At 45.6% G+C, this 19,258-nt stretch overlaps 1 pseudogene; it reads left to right on the forward strand.

Moving 5' to 3' along the window:
• Positions 1 to 98: 98 nt before the first annotated feature.
• Positions 99 to 17,366, forward strand: LOC139266609 (trace amine-associated receptor 13c-like; annotated as a pseudogene).
• Positions 17,367 to 19,258: the final 1,892 nt, after the last annotated feature.

Below are 19,258 nucleotides of genomic sequence, written 5' to 3' on the forward strand. Positions count from 1 at the left end.
CCTCAGGTGACCCAGATAACTCAGAGTCCGCAACAAAGGATGAATGCAAGGCAACTTACACCTTGTTGGCGTTGTGGAGGCTTCCATTCAGCCTATTCATGCCGCTTCAAAGGGTACGTTTGCAAGAGCTGTGGAACAATGGGGCACCACCAACACGCTTGTGGACGTGCTACAAGCTCTGCAAAACCTGCTAACCACCACGTGGCAGAGGAAGATCGGTCCATGATGGATCAAAGCAATTTCGAGCCTCAGAGAGAGGAGGCAGATGCTGAAGTACACGGGGTGCACACATTTTCGACAAAATGTCCACCTATAATGCTAAACGTAAAATTGAATGGCTTACCTGTAGCCATGGAACTGGACACTGGCGCTAGCCAATCCATCATGAGTAAAACGATGTTTGAGAGACTGTGGTGCAACAAGGCACTCAAACCAGCCCTGAGCCCCATCCACACGATACTGAGAACGTACACCAAAGAGCTTATCACTGTCCTGGGCAGCGCCATGGTCAAGGTCACCTAGGAGGGCACGGTGCCTGAACTGCCACTCTGGATTGTCCCGGGCAATGGCCCCACACTGCTTGGAAGGAGCTGGCTGGGCAAAATCCGCTGGAACTGGGATGACATCCGAGCGCTATCACATGTCGATGAGGCCTCATGTACCCAGGTTCGAAACAAATTTCCTTCTCTTTTTGAGCCAGGTATTGGAAACTTTTCCGGAGCGAAGGTGCGGATCCACTTGGTCCCAGAAGCACGACCCATTCACCACAAGGCGTGAGCGGTACTTCACATGATGAGGAAGAGAATGGAAATTGAGCTGGACAGGCTGCAACGCGAGGGCATCATCTCCCCAGTGGAATTCAGTGAGTGGGTCAGCCCAATTGTTCCAGTACTCAAAAGTGATGGCACGATCAGGATGTGCGGTGATTATAAAGTAACTATTAATCGTTTCTCGCTACAGGACCAATACCCGTTACCTAAGGCAGACGACCTATTTGCGACGCTGGCAGGAGGCAACACGTTCACCAAGCTCGACCTAACATCGCCCTATGTGACTCAGGAGCTGGAGGAGTCTTCGAAGGGCCTCACCTGCAGCAACACGCACAAGAGACTGTTCATCTACAACAGATGTCTGTTTGGAATTTGGTTGGCTGCAGCGATCTTCCAGAGAAACATGGAGAGCCTACTCAAGTCAGCACCATGCACAGTGGTTTGTCCAGATGACATATTGTTCATGGATCGGAACACCGTCGAGGACCGACAAAAGCTGGAGGAGGTCCTCCAGCGACTGGATCGCGTAGGGCTGCGGCTGAAGAGGTCGAAATCCACCTTCATGGCAACAGAAGTGGAGTTTTTGGGGAGAAAGATCACGGCGGGCGGCATTCAGCCCACAGACGCCAAGACAGAGGCTATCAGGAACACGCCCAGGCCAGAGAACGTCACGGTGCTGCGGTCATTCCTGGGACTCCTCAACTATTTTGGTAACTTCCTACCGGGGTTAAGCACCCTCTTAGAGCACCTACATGTGTTATTGCGTAAAGGTGAGAACTGGGTATGGGGAAAAAAACAAGTAATTGCTTTTGAGAAAGCCAGAAACATTTTATGCTCCAACAAGCTGCTTGTATTGTATAACCCGTGTAAAAGACTCGTGCTAGCATGTGCTGCGTCGTCGTACGAAGTCGGGTGTGTATTACAACAAGCTAACGTTGCGGGGAAGTTGCAACCTGTCGCCTATGCCTCCAGGAGCTTGTCTAAGGCTGAGAGGGCCTACAGCATGATTGAGAAAGAGGCATTAGCGTGTGTGTTCGAGGTAAAGAAAATGCATCAGTATCTGTTTGGCCTCAAGTTTGAGCTGGAAACAGATCACAAGCCTCTCATATCCTTGTTCGCTGAAAACAAGGGGATAAATACTAATGCCTCAGCCCGCATACAAAGGTGGACACTTGCGCTATCAGCGTATAACTATACCATCCGCCACAGGCCAAGCACTGAGAACTGTGCGGATGCTCTCAGTCGGCTAGCATTGCCCACCATAGGGGTGCAAATGGCGCAGCCTGCAAACTTGTTGATGGTGGCGCAGCCTGCAGAATTGTTGTTGGTCATGAAAGCGTTTGAAAATGATAAATCACCTGTCACGGCCTTTCAGATTAGGACTTGGACCAGCCAAGATCCTCTGCTGTCCCTAGTAAAAAATGTGTACTGCATGAGAGCTGGGCCAGCTTCCCCATTGAAATGTAAGAGCTAATCAAGCCGTTCCAGCGGTGAAAGGACGCGCTGTCCATTCAGGCAGACTGCCTGTTGTGGGTTAACCGCATAGTGCTACCCAAAAAGGGCAGGGAGACGTTCATCTCCAAGCACGCACCCGGGTATAGTAATGATGAAAGCGATAGCCAGATCCCACGTGTGGTGGCTCGTTATCGACTCTGACTTAGAGTCCTGTGTACGGCAATGCAACATGTGTGCTCAGTTGAGCAACGTGCCCAGAAAGGCACCACTAAGTTTGTGGTCCTGGCCCTCCAGACCAAGGTCGAGGATCCATGTCGACTATGCAGGCCCGTTTCTCGGTAAAATGTTCCTGGTGGTGGTGGATGCTTTTTCAAAATGGATTGAATGTGAAATAATGTCAGGAAGCACCGCCACTGCCACCATTGAAGGCCTGAGGGCCATGTTTGCCACCCACGGCCTGCCTGACATACTGGTCAGTGACAACGGGCCATGTTTCACCAGTGCCGAATTTAAAGAATTCATGACCTGCAATGGGATCAAACATGCCACCTCGGCCTCATTTAAACCAGCTTCCATGGGCAGGCAGAGCAGCAGTACAAACAATCAAACAGAGCCTCAAATGAGTCACAGAAGGCTCAGTCCAAACCCGCCTGTCCCGAGTACTGCTCAGCTACCGCACGAGACCCCACTCGCTCACAGGAGTTCCCCCGGCTGAGCTACTCATGAAAAGGACACTTAAAACCAGACTCTCGCTGATTCACCCCAACCTGCATGATCAGGTAGAGAGCAGACGGCAGCAACAAAATGTAAACGATGTTCGCGCCACTGTGTCACGGGAAATTGATCTGAATGACCCTGTGTATGTGCTAAACTATGGACATGGTCCCAAGTGGATCGTGGGATGGTGATAGCTAAAGAAGGGAGTAGGGTGTTTGTAGTCAAACTAAACAATGGACAAATTTGCAGAAAGCATCTGGACCACACGAGGCTGCCGTTCACAGACTGCCCTGAACAACCCACAGCAAACACCACCTTTTTCGTGCCCACAACACGCACCCAAAGGATCAAATACACCACGCCGGACCAGGAAATCGAACCCATCACGCCCAACAGCCTAGCAAGGCCAGGCTCACCCAGCAGCCCTGCAGGGCCAACAACACGCCAGCCCAGCGAGGGCACAGCCAACACACCAGAACAGACATTTGTACCGAGGTGGTCCACCAAGGAAAGAAAGGCTCCCGACCGCCTCACCTTGTAAATAGTTTCACTTTGACTTTGAGGGGGAGTGATGTTGTGTATCTGTAAAGCATGCACACCCATGTTCCGCCACCAGGGAGTGCATCCCCTGAAGTCCCAAGGGATCCCAGCATCCCTTGGGAGCACTGTATATAAGCTGGCCCCTAAGGCCTGTTCCTCACTTTGGAGTGTCTTAATAAATACTGAGGTCACTGTTATTTTAACCTCCCTATGTGCAGTCTCATCTGTGTTAGGAACACAACAATAGCGATACTGGTACTACGCTCCTTGATGCACCAGTGTTAATTTCCATGGGTATCCTTGTTCCTGCAACATCTACTTGGATGGCGATATTTTACGAATCGTTGTTAGGTACCCTCATGCTCCTGATGACATGTATCTCCAGAATCTCCTCATCCTGTTGCTTCTCTTCAATGTTATGTAGTGTCTGGCAATTTCTACTTATAGCATTGAACATCGGTTTACCCTTCAGTCGGCATGCCTTCGCCAGATGCCCAGTTTTCTTGCAGAAGAAACACTCTGCCTTCACATATGGACAGCTTTGAGCAATATGTTGTCCCAGGCACTGATAGCATGATTTCAATGAACTGTTACCATTGCCAGTTGCTGAGGCCTTGGGGCTCAACTACCTTTTACTTTTAACCTGAAACAAATTCATCTTGGTTGTCTGATGACTGGAAAAGGCATGAAATTCTTGGGACAAACTAAATCAAAAGTCAAGTTAGGGGTTGTCAACAATTGATTACTTCATTTTACATCCCACAAACAAAGCTGTCAAGCAATGCTCGGTCCTGAAAGTTTCCAAAATGACAGTGAATGGATAGCTTTTTTAATGCTACAATGTACTCATTTTAATTGATTTTGTGTTCTAAACCAATAAGTTTCAGCAATTTCCAGTGGCTCAGGATTGTAGTGACGTTCAGCTTGATGGGAATAAGCACATTTTTCAGGGTTTCATACACCTCGGGGCCTGCTTCAGTTAGGAAAATAGCCAATTTTCTTTCTAACATTACCCGGTTACGGTTTTCATCATCGGGGACTTCGACGATACTATTTACGGTGAAAAACATTTCTAGCTGCTCCACATATGCTCCGAAAGTCTCTCTGTCGTGTTGGAACTCACCTATTATTCCCACAGGCGCAGCCATCTGGACTCTGGCAATGTCAACAAGTGTGCTTGAAATTTACCTTGGATTTTTAGCTGTGCTGCAAAACAAAGAACCTCTCAAAATCTCTCTGTTGTTTGGCTGAAATCATCCATCAACAAAAATTTCAGTTAGGGAATCCGATTATCCTATCTTCATCGCCAGCGTGATATATTCTTTACAACATCACAAACACACACTTACACAAGATGGCTCTATAGGAACTTGTCATGTGACCTGTCACATAATCCTTTTATTATATAGAGTATTAGTTGCATTGCCACAGTAGTCCACTAGGTGGAGCAGTAGTCAGCTAGGGGGAGCTCTATATTACATTTCCCTGCCTTTTATCCTTGCAGGCTGGGGGTCGTTCCTGATTAAAGGCAATTAAGGTCAACTATTTCTTAAAGCTATACCGTCTTGCGTTGGTCATTCTGATATTTTATATAACTTCTTAAAATTGTACCCCCTATCATGCATACAAAGCTCTCAAAAGCCTATTGCTCATATATCATCCTTCTCTCACTCTGTTACATAACTCCCTCAGTAGTAAAGAGATCGGAGCCCGAACAATTTCTGTGATAAGGCACGACATTTTGGAGAGGGCATCCTCATTCCATTGTGTCAACCTGGCCATATGCTCAACTGTAAAGGCAGATAGTTGGAGGAAAAGAAACCAATATATCACCTGGGTATTCTTTTCCTTATTCACCCGCATCCACTTTGGAGGGGTATGACCCATTACCAGCCAAAAGGTTCACCTGAATAAATAGCACTTAGTGTCTCCAGCACTCACTTGATCACTAAACACCGCTTCTCTATTATCGCATAGTTCCAATCTTGAGGTAGTGATTTTCTACTCAGTTACATTATAGAATGCTCGGCCCTTTCGATCATTTGGGATAGAATGCCCCTAGCCGTGTCTGACGCATCCATCTGGAGGATGAACTCCCAAGAAAAATCCAGAACGATCAGTACTGGATATGAGCGTAAGACATCCCAAAAATCTCCAAATGCTGTTTTCCCTCCAGGGGTCCATAGGACCATATTTGGCTACCGAGATTTGATTAGATCTGTCAAGGGGACTGCCCTAGGATAAATAGTCAATGTAAACCAACAAGGCCCAGCAAAGTTCTTACTTGATTTTTGGCATAGATCTGGGTTTGGGGCTTAACTAGTCTACCCATGACTACATACCCTAAATAAAGCACCTCCATCTAACCAAATGGCATTTCCCTGGGTTGTCAAACCTGCCTATCTCAGGCTATCTAGTATCACTTCTAATTTTTGTTGCTGGGACTCGCCACTGTAGATTATGATATCATCTAGGTACACAGTGACGTACTGAGCCTGATACTTCAAAATCGACCCATTAGTTGTTGAGCCCCAATCTCCTTCACCCGGATATCGTGACATAATTGCCATGCGCATTGCTCAGTAGCGCCCCGGACACGGAATTGCCTTTTGCTCCCTGCAGCAGTGCCATGTGAAAACACCGGCAGCTGCAGGAGGTGTGCATCAGGTGGCCAGCCACTTTGGGGCCAATACTTAAAGGTGAGGTGGCCAAGGTAAACTAAAAATAATGTGCCCTTTTTCTTCCAGCTTTTTTCGAGGGTGCCTGCCCGCGATCGATCAGCCCCACAATCTGCTTCAATGCCGGGCTGATCGTGCGGGATTGTGGATGCTGTCGTGGTCCAGGGAAGTTGTTTTTATCTTACAGAGCCTGCAGCGATGGCCCTTCCCTTTAAGGGAGGGAAGGAGCCTTTCAACATGGCAATACTGCACTGCTTGAAGCAATCGCAAAGTTTATGTTTAAAGAATGGAATTGAGAATATTTCATAGATTTTATTTTTTTTCTGAGGGTATTTTCCCTGTGCTGGGGTCACCCTGTGCAGATAAGTGAAAAATCTGTTTTTTGTTAAAACTCCAGAGACCGCATGGCAGTTAGCTGTGACAAAAGAACTGTCAGTCATCCATTGACAAAAGAGCTGTCGACCAGGAAGGGGAGCCATTGACAAAGCCACTCTAATATGCAAATGCACCTCTCACCTCCATCTCAGAAGAAGAACAGAACAATGAACCCACTAGCCTGGCCAGCCAAAGAGGAGCCAGGTCTTTTCCAATATGAAGACCGAGAGAAACGCCCAGACTAAGGGCAATTAGTCCAATACACATGGGTTGGATGGCCCATCACTGACTAAGTACCCATGCTGAGAAACAAAAGGATTTTAAAGATTGACGGGAAAGATAGCAGGTAGCACGACTTCTATAAAGACAGGCTCTTTCCACTTTACTTGTAGCTTGCAGCTTGCAGCTTGGAGCTTGGAGCTTGCAGCTTGTAGCTTGGAGCTTGTAGCTTGTAGCTTGGAGCTTGTAGCTTGTAGCTTGTAGCTTGTAGCTTGGAGCTTGTAACTTGGAGCTTGGAGCTTGTAGCTTGGAGCTTGGAGCTTGTAGCTTGTAGCTTGCAGCTTGCAGCTTTGAGCTTGGAGCTTGTAGCTTGTAGCTTGTAGCTTGCAGCTTGCAGCTTGTAGCTTGTAGCTTGGAGCTTGGAGCTTGCAGCTTGCAGCCTGTATCTAGAGAGAGCTCTCTCTCCCTCTCGCTCTCGCTCCACCAAGATCGATGTACCAGAGGAAGAAGCCACAGTTCCGCAGAAGAAGCCGCCGAGACTGAAAATCAGCCAGTGACTTCCCACAGCTGAGCTGAGCGAGGAAACCAACTATGTGTGTAGTGGTGAGCATGATCGCGAGTGTCCTAAGCCGGTAACCAGAGATCCCATGCGAGCTGAGGGAGACTAAGGGCTCAGGGTTTTCTCAGAAGTGAAGCTTTTCAGGGTTATTCTGGGGAGGATGCATTGACTGGGTAATTCGTTGGGAGGGGTAGAGTTAGAATCCACCAGGGAATTACTGCATGTTATTGGTCTCATTTCTGTACTGTATGTATGCTATTTGTAACCTGGATTTTATTCTCCACAGAGACAGTGATTTCATTTTAGGCATGTTTTATCCAGTGTATGTTAGACCAACTAAATATAAGTACGATTTTCAAGGGAGCCTTTCTGTCCATGACTCATTTCATTTATATGCTGAATAATAATTCCCGGGTCTAGAACTTTTGTAAGGCGGGTCGATTCAAACCGTCAGTCTAGCAATTGGGCTAGGATCAAAACCGCTTACAGGCCCCGGGTGCAGCATTGCTGAACTCACCGCCCTGCCCCTGCAACTGGTTTGTCCAGTTACCAATAATACTTGGGTTTTCACATTCTGAAAAGCTGGGTCATTAGCCTGTTCCCGTTTGAAATCTGTCATACTCATGGGAAAATAATCCATGTAGTCTTCCCTTCTCCCAAGAAGTCCTCTTGGGAACCTAGTCCCACTGTAACTGACAGGTCCTCTACTAGAAAAGGTTTCAAGTTGATCAACGCTAGTGCGAGTTGTGTACAGACCACCAAACAGTAGCAGTGGTGTTGGGGAAAGCATCAAACAAGAAATTAGGGATGCGTGCAATAAAAGTACAGCAGTAATCATGGGCGACTTTAATCTACATATAGATTGGGCTAACCAAACTGGTAGCAATACGGTGGAGGAGGATTTCCTGGAGTGTATTAGGAATGGTTTTTGAGACCAATATGTCGAGGAACCAACCAGAGGGCTGGCCATCCTAGACTGGGTGATGTCTAATGAGAAAGGATTAATTAACAATCTTGTTGTGCGAGGCCTCATGGGGAAGAGGGGCCATAATATGATAGAATTCTTTATTAAGATGGAGAGTGAAACAGTTAATTCAGAGACTAGAGTCCTGAAAAGGAAAAGTAACTTCGATGGTATGAGATGTGAATTGGCTAGAATAGATTGGCGAATGATACTTAAAGGGTTGATGGTGGATAGGCAATGGCAAACATTTAAAGATCACATGGATAAACTTCAACAATTGTACATCCATGTCTGGAGTAAAAATAAAATGGGGAAGGTGGCTCAACCGTGGCTAAACAAGGGAAATTAAGGGCAGTGTTAAATCCAAGGAAGAGGCATATAAATTGGCCAGAAAAAGCAGCAAACCTAAGGACTGGGAGAAATTTAGAATTCAGCAGAGGAGGACAAAGGGTTTATTTAGGAGGGGGAAAATAGAATATGAGAGGAAGCTTGCTGGGAACATAAAAACTGACTGCAAAAGCTTCTATAGATATGTGAAGAGAAAAACATTAGTGAAGACAAACGTAGGTCCCTTGCAGTCAGAATCAGGTGAATTTATAATGGGGAACAAAGAAATGGCAGAGCAATTGAACAAATACTTTGGTTCTGTCTTCATGAAGGAAGACACAAATAACCTTCCGGAAATACTAGGGGACCAAGAGTCTAGCGAGAAGGATGAACTGAAGGAAATCCTTATTAGTCAGTAAATTGTGTTAGGGAAATTGATGAGATTGAAAGCCAATAAATCCCCAGGGCCTGATAGTCTGCATCCCAGAGTATTAAGGAAGTGGCCCTAGAAATAATGGATGCATTGGTGATCATTTTTCAACAGTCTATCTACTCTGGATCAGTTCCTATGGACTGGAGGGTAGCTAATGTAACACCACTTTTTAAAAAAGGAGGGAGAGAGAAAACGGGGAATTATAGACTGGTTAGCCTGACATCAGTAGTGGGGAAAATCTTGGATTCAATTATTATAGATGAAATAGCAGCGCATTTGGAAAGCAGTGACAGGATCAGTCCAAGTCAGCATGGATTTATGAAAGGGAAATCATGCTTGACAAATCTTCTAGAATTTTTTGAGGATGTAACTAGTAGAGTGGACAAGGGAGAACCAGTGGATGTGGTGTATATGGACTTTCAAAAGGCTTTTGACAAGGTCCCACACATGAGATTGGTGTGCAAAATTAAAGCACATGGTATTGGGGGTAATGTACTGACGTGGATAGAGAACGGGTTGGCAGACAGGAAGTAGCGAGTCGGGATAAATGGGTCCTTTTCAGAATGTCAGGCAGTGACTAGTGGGGTGCTGCAGGGATCAATGCTGGGACCCCAGCTATTTACAATATACATCAATGATTTAGATGAAGGAATTGAATGTAATATCTCCAAGTTTGCAGATGACACTAAGCTGGGTGACGCTGTGAGCTGTGAGGAGGATGCTAAGAGGCTGCAGGGTGACTTGGACAGGTTAGGTGAGTGGGCAAATGCATGGCAGATGCAACATAATGTGGATAAATGTGAGGTTATCCACTTTGGTGGCACAAACTTGAAGGCAGAATATTAGCTGAATGGTGACAGATTAGTAAAAGGGGAGGTGCAACGAGACCTGGGTGTCATGGTACATCAGTCATTGAAAGTTGGCATACAGGTACAGCAGGCTGTGAAGAAGGCAAATGGCATGTTGGCCTTCATAGCTAGGGGATTTGTGTATAGGAGCAGGAAGGTCTTACTGCAGTTGTACAGGGCCTTGGTGAGGTCTCACCTGGAATATTGTGTTCAGTTTTGTTTTCCTATTCTGAGGAAGGACATTCTTGCTATTGAGGGAGTGTAGCAAAGGTTCACCAGACTGACGCCCGGGATGGCAGGACTGACATATGTGGAGAAACTAGATCGACTGGGCCTGTATTCACTGGAGTTTAGAAGAATGAGAGGGGATCTCATAGAAACATATAAAATTCTGACGGGACTGGACAGAGTAGATGCAGGAAAAATGTTCCCGATGTTGGGGAAGTCCAGAACCAGGAGTCACAGTCTAAGGATAAGCCATTTAGGACTGAGATGAGGAGAAACTTCTTCACTCAGAGAGTTGTTAACTTGTGCCATTCTCTGCTGCAGACAGTTGTTGATGCCAGTTCATTAGATATATTCAAGAGGGAGTTAGATATGGCTCTTACGGCTAAAGGGATCAAGGGGTATGGAGAGAAAGCAGGAAAGGGGTACTGAGGGAATGATCAGCCATGATCTTATTGAATGGTGGTGCAGGCTCGAAGGGCCAAATAATCCTACTCCTGCACCTATTTTCTATGTTTCTATATTTCTATGATCCCTACGAAAATCATAGAAACATAGAACAGTCCTGGAATCAGTCTGGTGAACCCCCTCAATAGCAAGAACGTCCTTCCTCAGACTAGGAGACCAAAACTGAACACAATATTCCAGGTGAGGCCTCACTAAGGCCCTGTACAACTGTAGTAAGACCTCCCTGGTTCCTGCCCCTGAAATGTAAGCAGAATTGCACTTGGTTTCCTCTCAATCCTCATTGCAAAGCATGAGAGAAAAAGCATCCTTCTTTGCTTCTTTCTTTTGTTTCTTTTAGATAGTTTTCTTCACAATTTCATGTTTAGTTGGTCTGCAAGAGTATTTTATTCATTTATGGCATCATAGATAGTGCACCTACTGCATCCTTTTAAGAACGTGCAATAAAACAATTTTAAAAGATAGTCATGTAAATTAATTTTTGACTCACATTTTAAAGATGACAAACTTAAGAAAATTATACTGAGGCAGTAGCTTTCTGCTGTTTATTTCCAGCAAAGGGAGTGACTGTTTCTATTGCACACTGGATTTCTCTTCCAAAAAGACAGAGCTGGCCAGAGAATTTGGGCTCAGAGGATTTATCACATTCAATAAAATTACCTCATTCTCCATGAAGGAAACCCAGACTCAGATTCTGCACTTTATTCACCTTGATACTGACATCAGTAAGGTTTGTACTGAAGCTTGAGAAGACTTGCACTGACCCTCATCCATTTCAAGACAAATCTGGTAAGAAAGTGACATATCATCAATACTCAGAGAGGATCTGGATATTAGTCCTTTACCTGGAGTGTTGCAAGAACCTCCAGACTAGGGAAATGCTCTTTAAAGATAGCAGTATTTTATGGACTTTATATAGTTTATATAGAATATAAAATATGGATTATTACATTAGCAGACATTTGAAATTTTATGCTACAAAATATATACAGTATCCATAAAATAAGACTAAAAAAAACATATTCACAACCAAAATCAATGTAGTAAAGCTATAGGAAGCTTCTTGTTGCATATAAAATCATAGTAATTGTTAGCATTTTATATTCACATGAAAATATTAATCAACCCCCTGTAAATAAGTTCATAATTTGGATGAATAATCTGTGTAGATTTGCTATTAAATTATTGCAAAGCTTGGCACTAGTGGTGCCTCTAGATCTGAAAGTTGTGGGTTCAAACCTTTAACAGCTTCAGCTTACAATCTAAACTGACACACGGGTGTAGTATGGAGAGAGTGTTGCATTGCTGGATATGCAAGTCTTCAGGTGAGACATTAAACTAAGGTCCAACCTATCTGTTGAGGCGGATGTTATCAATTCCATATTATTATTTGAGATCGGCAGAGCATTCTCCCTATGTCCTGGCCAGCATTCTCCCCTCAACCAATACCACCAAAAACACAATGATCTTAATGCCATTTGTGGGATTTTTCTGACACAGAATTGTTTTTACATATATTCCGAATCAATTCCATAGGTTGAGTACAAAACATGTGAGAATGATATAAATGTAAGAACAGTAATGTTGAAGTTATGAATACATTGGAAAAAAATCCTGTAAGAAGGAAGTAATGAATGTTAACTGTTGTTTTATTAACTGTCATGAATTTAGAAATGTAACATTCTTCCAGTTAAACATTACTGAACTAATTTCAACAGATAGCAGATAAAAGCCAATGACTTGAGTCAACCTACACGTCAAATGTGTTTACACAGAAAAATGGTATAAAACAGTGTTTTTGCAGTAGAATTTTATTAAGTCTAACTTTAGAAGAACATGGATACTGTGGAGAGGGTCAACACCATTTAGATAACCCAGAAAAAGATCAAATGTGACACAGAAGTCAGATATCAATGTAAAGTATTGATGCCATTTTTTATTGTCTAAATTATAATGAAAACTGATATGGAATGAACATATCAATGAAAGTTTTAAAGGTTAACAAATCTTGCATAAAGAATAATTCTTTCAATTATAAACATACAAATATAATGTGTTAAAAGATTACTTTTTAGTGAGATGTTTAAATAATATATATTATTTTTGGTTTTTCAAAGCATAAATGTATAACACAACTTCATAATAGACAAAAATAAACATAAATTGTAAAGTCCTTACACAATACCACAAATCCACACGAGGCACATTCTATGGACAAGGTCACTCCATGGCCTGAACCTTTATTCACAGGACCAAGAAGTGATGGCCCTGCGTGGGACCTCCCTTTACATACCTGGATGACCAGGTGAGGAGTGTCTCCCACAAGTTCACCCCCTATGGTCAAGGTGTGCATTTCTTACGTATATACAGTATTGCAGTGTTGTTACATAAAGGTTACATACATGACATAAATGAAACAAGATTAACAAAAGATGTAATGTAATGGATCTAATGTATAATAACATATTTATTCAATATTCTGTTCTGCTTATCTGCAAGAACATATTATAAGGTACAATAGAAAAAGTGGAAGATCATGTCCCGATCTTCTGCGCCTGGAGATTGTGACATCATTGCCGTGCACCTCACCCCGTTAGTGCCCGGCCCCTAAATTGGGTTTCGCCCCCTGATGCTGTGCTGGGCAATGACAATGACAGCTTCAGGAGACGGGTGCCGGGCGGCCGGCCGCTACTGGGGCAAAATTTAAAGGGGAGGTGGCTGGCTGCTGCAAAAAATAAGTGCCATTTTTGTTGCCAATCCAGTCGTGCTTTGGTCACGGGGTCGGTGCCACGATGGCTCAGTCCAGCACTCTGCTTGAGTGCCGGCACGCCCGCTCCCTGCTGGTCCAGATAGGTGGGTTCCTCGTATGCAGAGAATGCAGCTTGGGCCCTTCCCTTTATGTGGTGTATGTAGCACACAAATCACTGACTCCACATGGTCTGGTGTAAGTCTAACTGCTGTGACCTTCGTCCTTTATTGTTCAGCTCCAGAGTGCCTCCCAGGTGTGGTGGTCAGCCTTATATAATACCAGGGTTTCCCACCGCAGCGCCCTCTGTGGTGTGGCATAGTACTTACAATACATTTAAGATACTGGGACGATACACACATCATTACATAACATCACCTTCCCCCCACACCTGGACGCAGGACAACGATACACACATCATTACATAACATCACACTTGTCCAACGGAAGGCAGGTGGGCATAGACAGTGCGTTAGTATGGTACATATTATCTGGTACATTATCTGGTTATTGACTGGTAGTGGAACCTTGATTTCCTTGTTAGCCGTTATCATTAATTGTACTTCATCCATTATTTTACACAAATACAGTGGCCATTCAGCATAAAAAAGTAATTCTTATTATAAATTCACTATCTCACATTAACATAGCTCATTTTAGACTCGCTCTGCCAAACAAAAGTCCTTTGTAGGGACCACCTCTTTGTAAGGCCCTTTTAAGACTCCCGGGTGCATTTCCTTTTTAAGGCGCCATCTTTGATGCAGGAGGATTCCACGAGGCTTCTCCTTGGGCGCCGCCATCTTTGATGCTCTGCAGCTCCGACACGATGCCGCCGCCATCTTCTTTTCCGCCGCTCCGGATGCCCTCCGCCATTGCAGCCTCTGCTCCCCTCCGCTGCCACCTGACTTGCCGCTTCTCCTGCGGCTGTCGTGGCCTCTCCAGCGGCCGCACTTGCCGCGTCCCCTGCGGCCTCCCCTGTGGCTGCCATGGCCGCCGACCGACGCTACCAGCTCCTCGGCGGGGCCCGCCCAATGGCCTCTTCCTCTGTGGGGCCCTTCCGAACCGTCGGCCCCTGGATCCCTCAGCACCCCACCTGCAGTGCCCCGCCGGCTCAACCCCCACCCCCCCCTTAGGCCCCTCTGTGCTGGGCTGCTTGCCTATGGAGGCTGGGGCTGCAGGGTCTCTGTGTGAGGTCCGGGGCTGGGACTTGCCTGTGGGGGCTGGGGCTGCAGGGTCTCTGTGTGAGGTCCGGGGCTGGGACTTGCCTGTGAGGGGATTGAGGCTGCAGCTCCAGCTCGGTCGGCGCTGCTCTCTGGGGACCCGGGGCACGGCAGCACCCCGGGGAGCAGCAGCCTGTGGAGGAATGAAGTCTTCCCAGCTCCCACGGACCTTCCCCATCCACCTCCGGCCGAGGAGTGTCAGCCCATCGCCTGCAATGACCCACAGAGGTAAAGTGTGCGTCTCGGCCCCTTGGGATACCTGCACCATCGCTCTGCTGAGAACAGGTATCAGTTCCCTGGTGTAGGTACGCAGTACGTGACCGGGACCAGCTTGGGTCGTGCAGCTGGGTTAACCACAGTTTATCAAAAGTTCTCTGACTGATCAACGACGGACCCGAGCCCGTGTCCACTTCCATACTCACTGGGACTCCGTTGATTTTTACTTCACTTATCACTGGGGGCGAATCGTCGGTGCACGTATACAGTCCAAGCACCTCATCTTCTTCTACCTGCTCCTCGCTGAACAGTGGATCATCCCCCATCTCCTCAGCCACATGGTGAGTCCGATTTCTTTTACACATACGCTGAAGGTGGCCTTTAACGTGGCAGGTATTGCACGTATACTCCGCAAACCTGCACCGGTGAGCCCCATGGCTTCCTCCACAGCGCCAGCATGGTGCTGCTTGATTGGTCCCCCTCGGCGGACTCTGAGCTCCAGGATCCCGAGGTCCATGCTCTCTGCCCCGGGCAGAGCCACGTTCTGCAGTTTTGTCCGTGGTGGGCGCTATCCTGTGGACAGTGCCTGCCGGGTTCGAGACTGTGTGGATCATTTGCTTGGTGCTGCAAGTCGAGGTCATATATGCCCGGCTGATGGCGATGGCCTTTGTCAGAGTGACTGTGGGTTCCGTGGCCAGCAGCTTGTGAAGGATGCCCTCGTGGCCAATCCCCATAACGAAAACGTCCCGCAAAGCCTCGTCAAGGCGTGCCCCAAAATCACACGGTGCCGCGAGTCTCCTGAGGTCTGCAGCATATTTGGTGACATCCTGGCCCTCAGGTCTGCAGTGATGGTAAAATTTGTATCTGGCCGTGAGGATGCTCTCCTTCGGTTTCAACTGGTCATGAATGAGTTCAGTCAGCTCCTTGTATGACTTGTCCCTGACGCTCCCAGGTGCCAGCAAATTCCTGACGAGACAGTAAACCTCATCTCCACAACTGGAGAGCAATATCGCCTTACGCTTCTCTCTCATTGCGTATGTGTCCTCCGTCAGGTCATTTGCTGTGAAATAGTACTCGAGCCTTTCCGTAAAGGCCTCCCAATCATTGCCCACGGTAAAATCCTTTAGTGAGCCCAGAGTAGCCATGGTTGCGTGGAGTTCATCCGCTTCCTCGTTGCCAATGTGGTGTATGTAGCACACAAATCACTGACTCCACACGGTCTGGTGTAAATCTAACTGCTGTGACCTTCGTCCTTTATTGTTCAGCTCCAGCGTGCCTCCCAGGTGTGGTTGCAACCTTATATAGCCCTTGTTACAGGTACTACCAGGGTTTCCCACCGCAGCGCCCTCTGTAGTGTGGCATAGTACTTACAATACATTTAAGGTACTGGGACGATACACACATCATTACATAACACTTTAATTGAGGGAATAGCCTCACATACGCGGTAGAGCTATGCGGCCCAGTGCGAAGCGCTGCCGAGGTGTGCGCCCCCTTACCATCACAGGAAAGAAGTGGCCCGCTTGAACGCTCCACTTCCTTCCAGTGGCACAAAATGTCCCACCTCCCAGATGTTACCGCCCCCAAATTATAATGAATTTCTAGCCCTCTGTTATTACAAACTATTTGTTATGTAAAAATTAATTGTCACAAACTATGCATTGAAAAAAATCTAACACTAAAAGGCTACCATTATAATAAATTCAGAGATTTTTTCGGTCTTCTGCTGCCATTGTTAGTGCCCCAGATGTGACTTCAGTTTCACATTTCAGACAACTCCAGACACCAACCAATTATCTTGTCCTTTCCTTAGCTGTTGCTGATTTTCTGCTGGGACTCATGATACTACCTTACAGCATGATCAGGTCTGTTGAAACCTGTTGATATTTTGGAGATATATTTGTAAACTCCACTCAAGTTTAACGTTGACCACAGCATCAATTTTTAGTTTATGTTTTATTGCCACTGACCGTTACTATGCTGTGTGTGATCCTTTGTTCTACCCTACCAAAATCACATTGCTGTAATTGCTATGTTTCTTACATTTACTTGGTGTTTTCTATAGTTTATGGGTTTGGTCTAGTTTATTCAGACTTCATTATAGATGGAATGGAGGGACTACATAGCTAGTATTTCATGCCAAGGCAGCTGCGTGCTCATAAGCTGTGGGGGCATCTGGATACAATAATTGTATTTCTTATTCCTAGTTTTATCATTGTAGGTGCATATCTCAAGATATTTTTCGTAGCAAGGAAACATGCCAAAGTAATTGGAAGAAAGACAAACAAGATTCACTTCACAGAAGAAACCAATACCAGAATTTCATATAATAAAGAACACAGGGCTGCTAAAAAATTAGGTACAATAATAGGTGTCTTCTTAATCTTCTGGATTCCGTTTTATGTGAACAGTGTTCTTGATCCATATATTCATTTACCTCCCCAGCAGTTTTATCTGATCTTTTTGGGCGGATTGGTTATTTGAATTCCACATTTAACCCAATGCTTTATAGTTTCTTTTACCCTTGGTTTCACAAAGCACTAATACTTATCCTGTCTTTTAAAATATTTCAGTCTGAATCTTCCATGATTAATTTGTTCCTTGAATAAATTTTCTTGAAACCTAAGATTTCACAATCTTTATTGCAGTCTACATCAGCAATGAAAATATTAAATGCCACTTTATTTACATTGTGGGTAGTTTTATTTAGAGTTGGTCTATTAATGCAAAGATGGAAGTTGGGAAGAAGTTGTACATCACATTTTAGTAAGCAGTGGGACCATGAGCAGGAAGCAAACTCACAATGCTTCAGCTACACATGGGAACAAACTGAACCTTTTAAAGGCTCTCAGCCAATCCAATCAAGTATCTTAGGGCTCAATTTTCCCCAGTTATATGCGCCGTTTTTTGGTGCGCGCCACTTTTTTTGGCCGAAATTAAAATATCCAAGTTTCGCCAAAGTTTGTGCGCCAGCGTAACTCAGTTAGTTACGATTTCTTTAGGTTAGTTTTTCTTTTGCGTCATAGGGGGCGTAACCTCACGTCTGCGCCAGTTTTTCACATTTATGCAAGTTTGGGCAACTTACATTTTTCCGAGGGCGGTGTATGTGACCACTCCCATAAAATCTTCTGGCCATTTCAGAAAAACCAACACACATTAAAAAATCGGCGCAGAAAGACGCCATTGTTTTTATGCGATTTGGAGCGAGTCAAGAACACATTAAGTATGCATGATGAAGCTTAATTTTTTCAAACTTAAAACACAGAAAATGGAAGTCGAATACAATTCTACAATTTAAATTTTGTTTTTCAAAGTGCCACGCTACCACCAAACATCTCCAAACCGGGCTCAAGGGTCGGAGCATCGACCGGCAGAATCGGTCACTCGCCCGGACACAGGGGCTCGGGGCTCAGCTTCAAAAGCAGCCCAGGGGGAATGGGGGTGGGGGGGGGTGGGGGGGTGGAAGCTGAATTGAAGGGATGAGAACCTTTATACTATGCAGCACCATCAAAAGAACCCCGCGGGGCGGGGGGAGGTGTTTGCCAAGCCCCTCTGTCCGGGCAAGGAAGTGATTCTGCCGACCGACCGTCGAGCTCTGTGAGGAGGCATTTCGGTTGGCGTTGGGCTGGTTCTTTGAAAAAAATCTAAAATTAAAGAATTGCATTAGACTTCGTTGCCCAAATGTCCTCATTTGAATGCCTAGCTTCCCGTTCTAAGCAAGCCTATTGCGCATGCACAGACCTGGGTGTGGTCCATACTAGGGAGTCGACCTTGGGGAGAGAGAGAACAAAGAAGCTTTAACTCATTGTCCTTCTGTTTTGAACTCCTTGCAAAGGTACAATTTAATCATGGGGGCAATACTGACAATACTTTACCTCGTGCAAGCCTTCTGTATGGTGGTGCTGCGGAGGAGACGAATGATTCAACGTCATCGCATGAGGAACCTCAGAGCTTGTAGGATGATGGGCAGGAGGCCTTACCCATGTCAGGTATACCGAGACAGGCATTCATACCTGCACCCGAGTGATGCAGACTATGAGAGAAGGCTGCATTTCCACAAAGAAGTTGTAACCGAGATCTATGAGTTAGTAAAAGCAGTCCTGCAACCTAGAAGCATTAGGAGGACTGCTTTGTCAGTTGAATGAACATTACAGCTGCACTTTCATTCTATGCACCAAGATCATTCCAAGCCACAACTGGAATGAGTGCTGTAAGCATCGGCGCAGGCTCCAGGAAGATATTAAAGGATAATGGACAAAGTGATTACGCCAGAAGGTTTTTATTAAAGAACATGCTGGACCCTGTACTGTTTCCTAAAGATTGGGAGTTTTGGACATATTGTGATTCATTGTTTGCAGCCTGTTTGTGTTAATGTCTGGAGCAAACCGAGGTCTCTGGGTAACAATAGCCAGGAGAGAAAACTCATCCCAGGTGATTGGCAGGATTGTTCAGTAATGGGAAACCGCTTAGCCCAAGATTGGGTGCGAAGCAGAAACCCATC

The sequence above is a fragment of the Pristiophorus japonicus genome, chromosome 7 (genome assembly GCF_044704955.1).
Source record: "Pristiophorus japonicus isolate sPriJap1 chromosome 7, sPriJap1.hap1, whole genome shotgun sequence".
Taxonomy (NCBI): Eukaryota; Metazoa; Chordata; class Chondrichthyes; family Pristiophoridae; genus Pristiophorus; species Pristiophorus japonicus.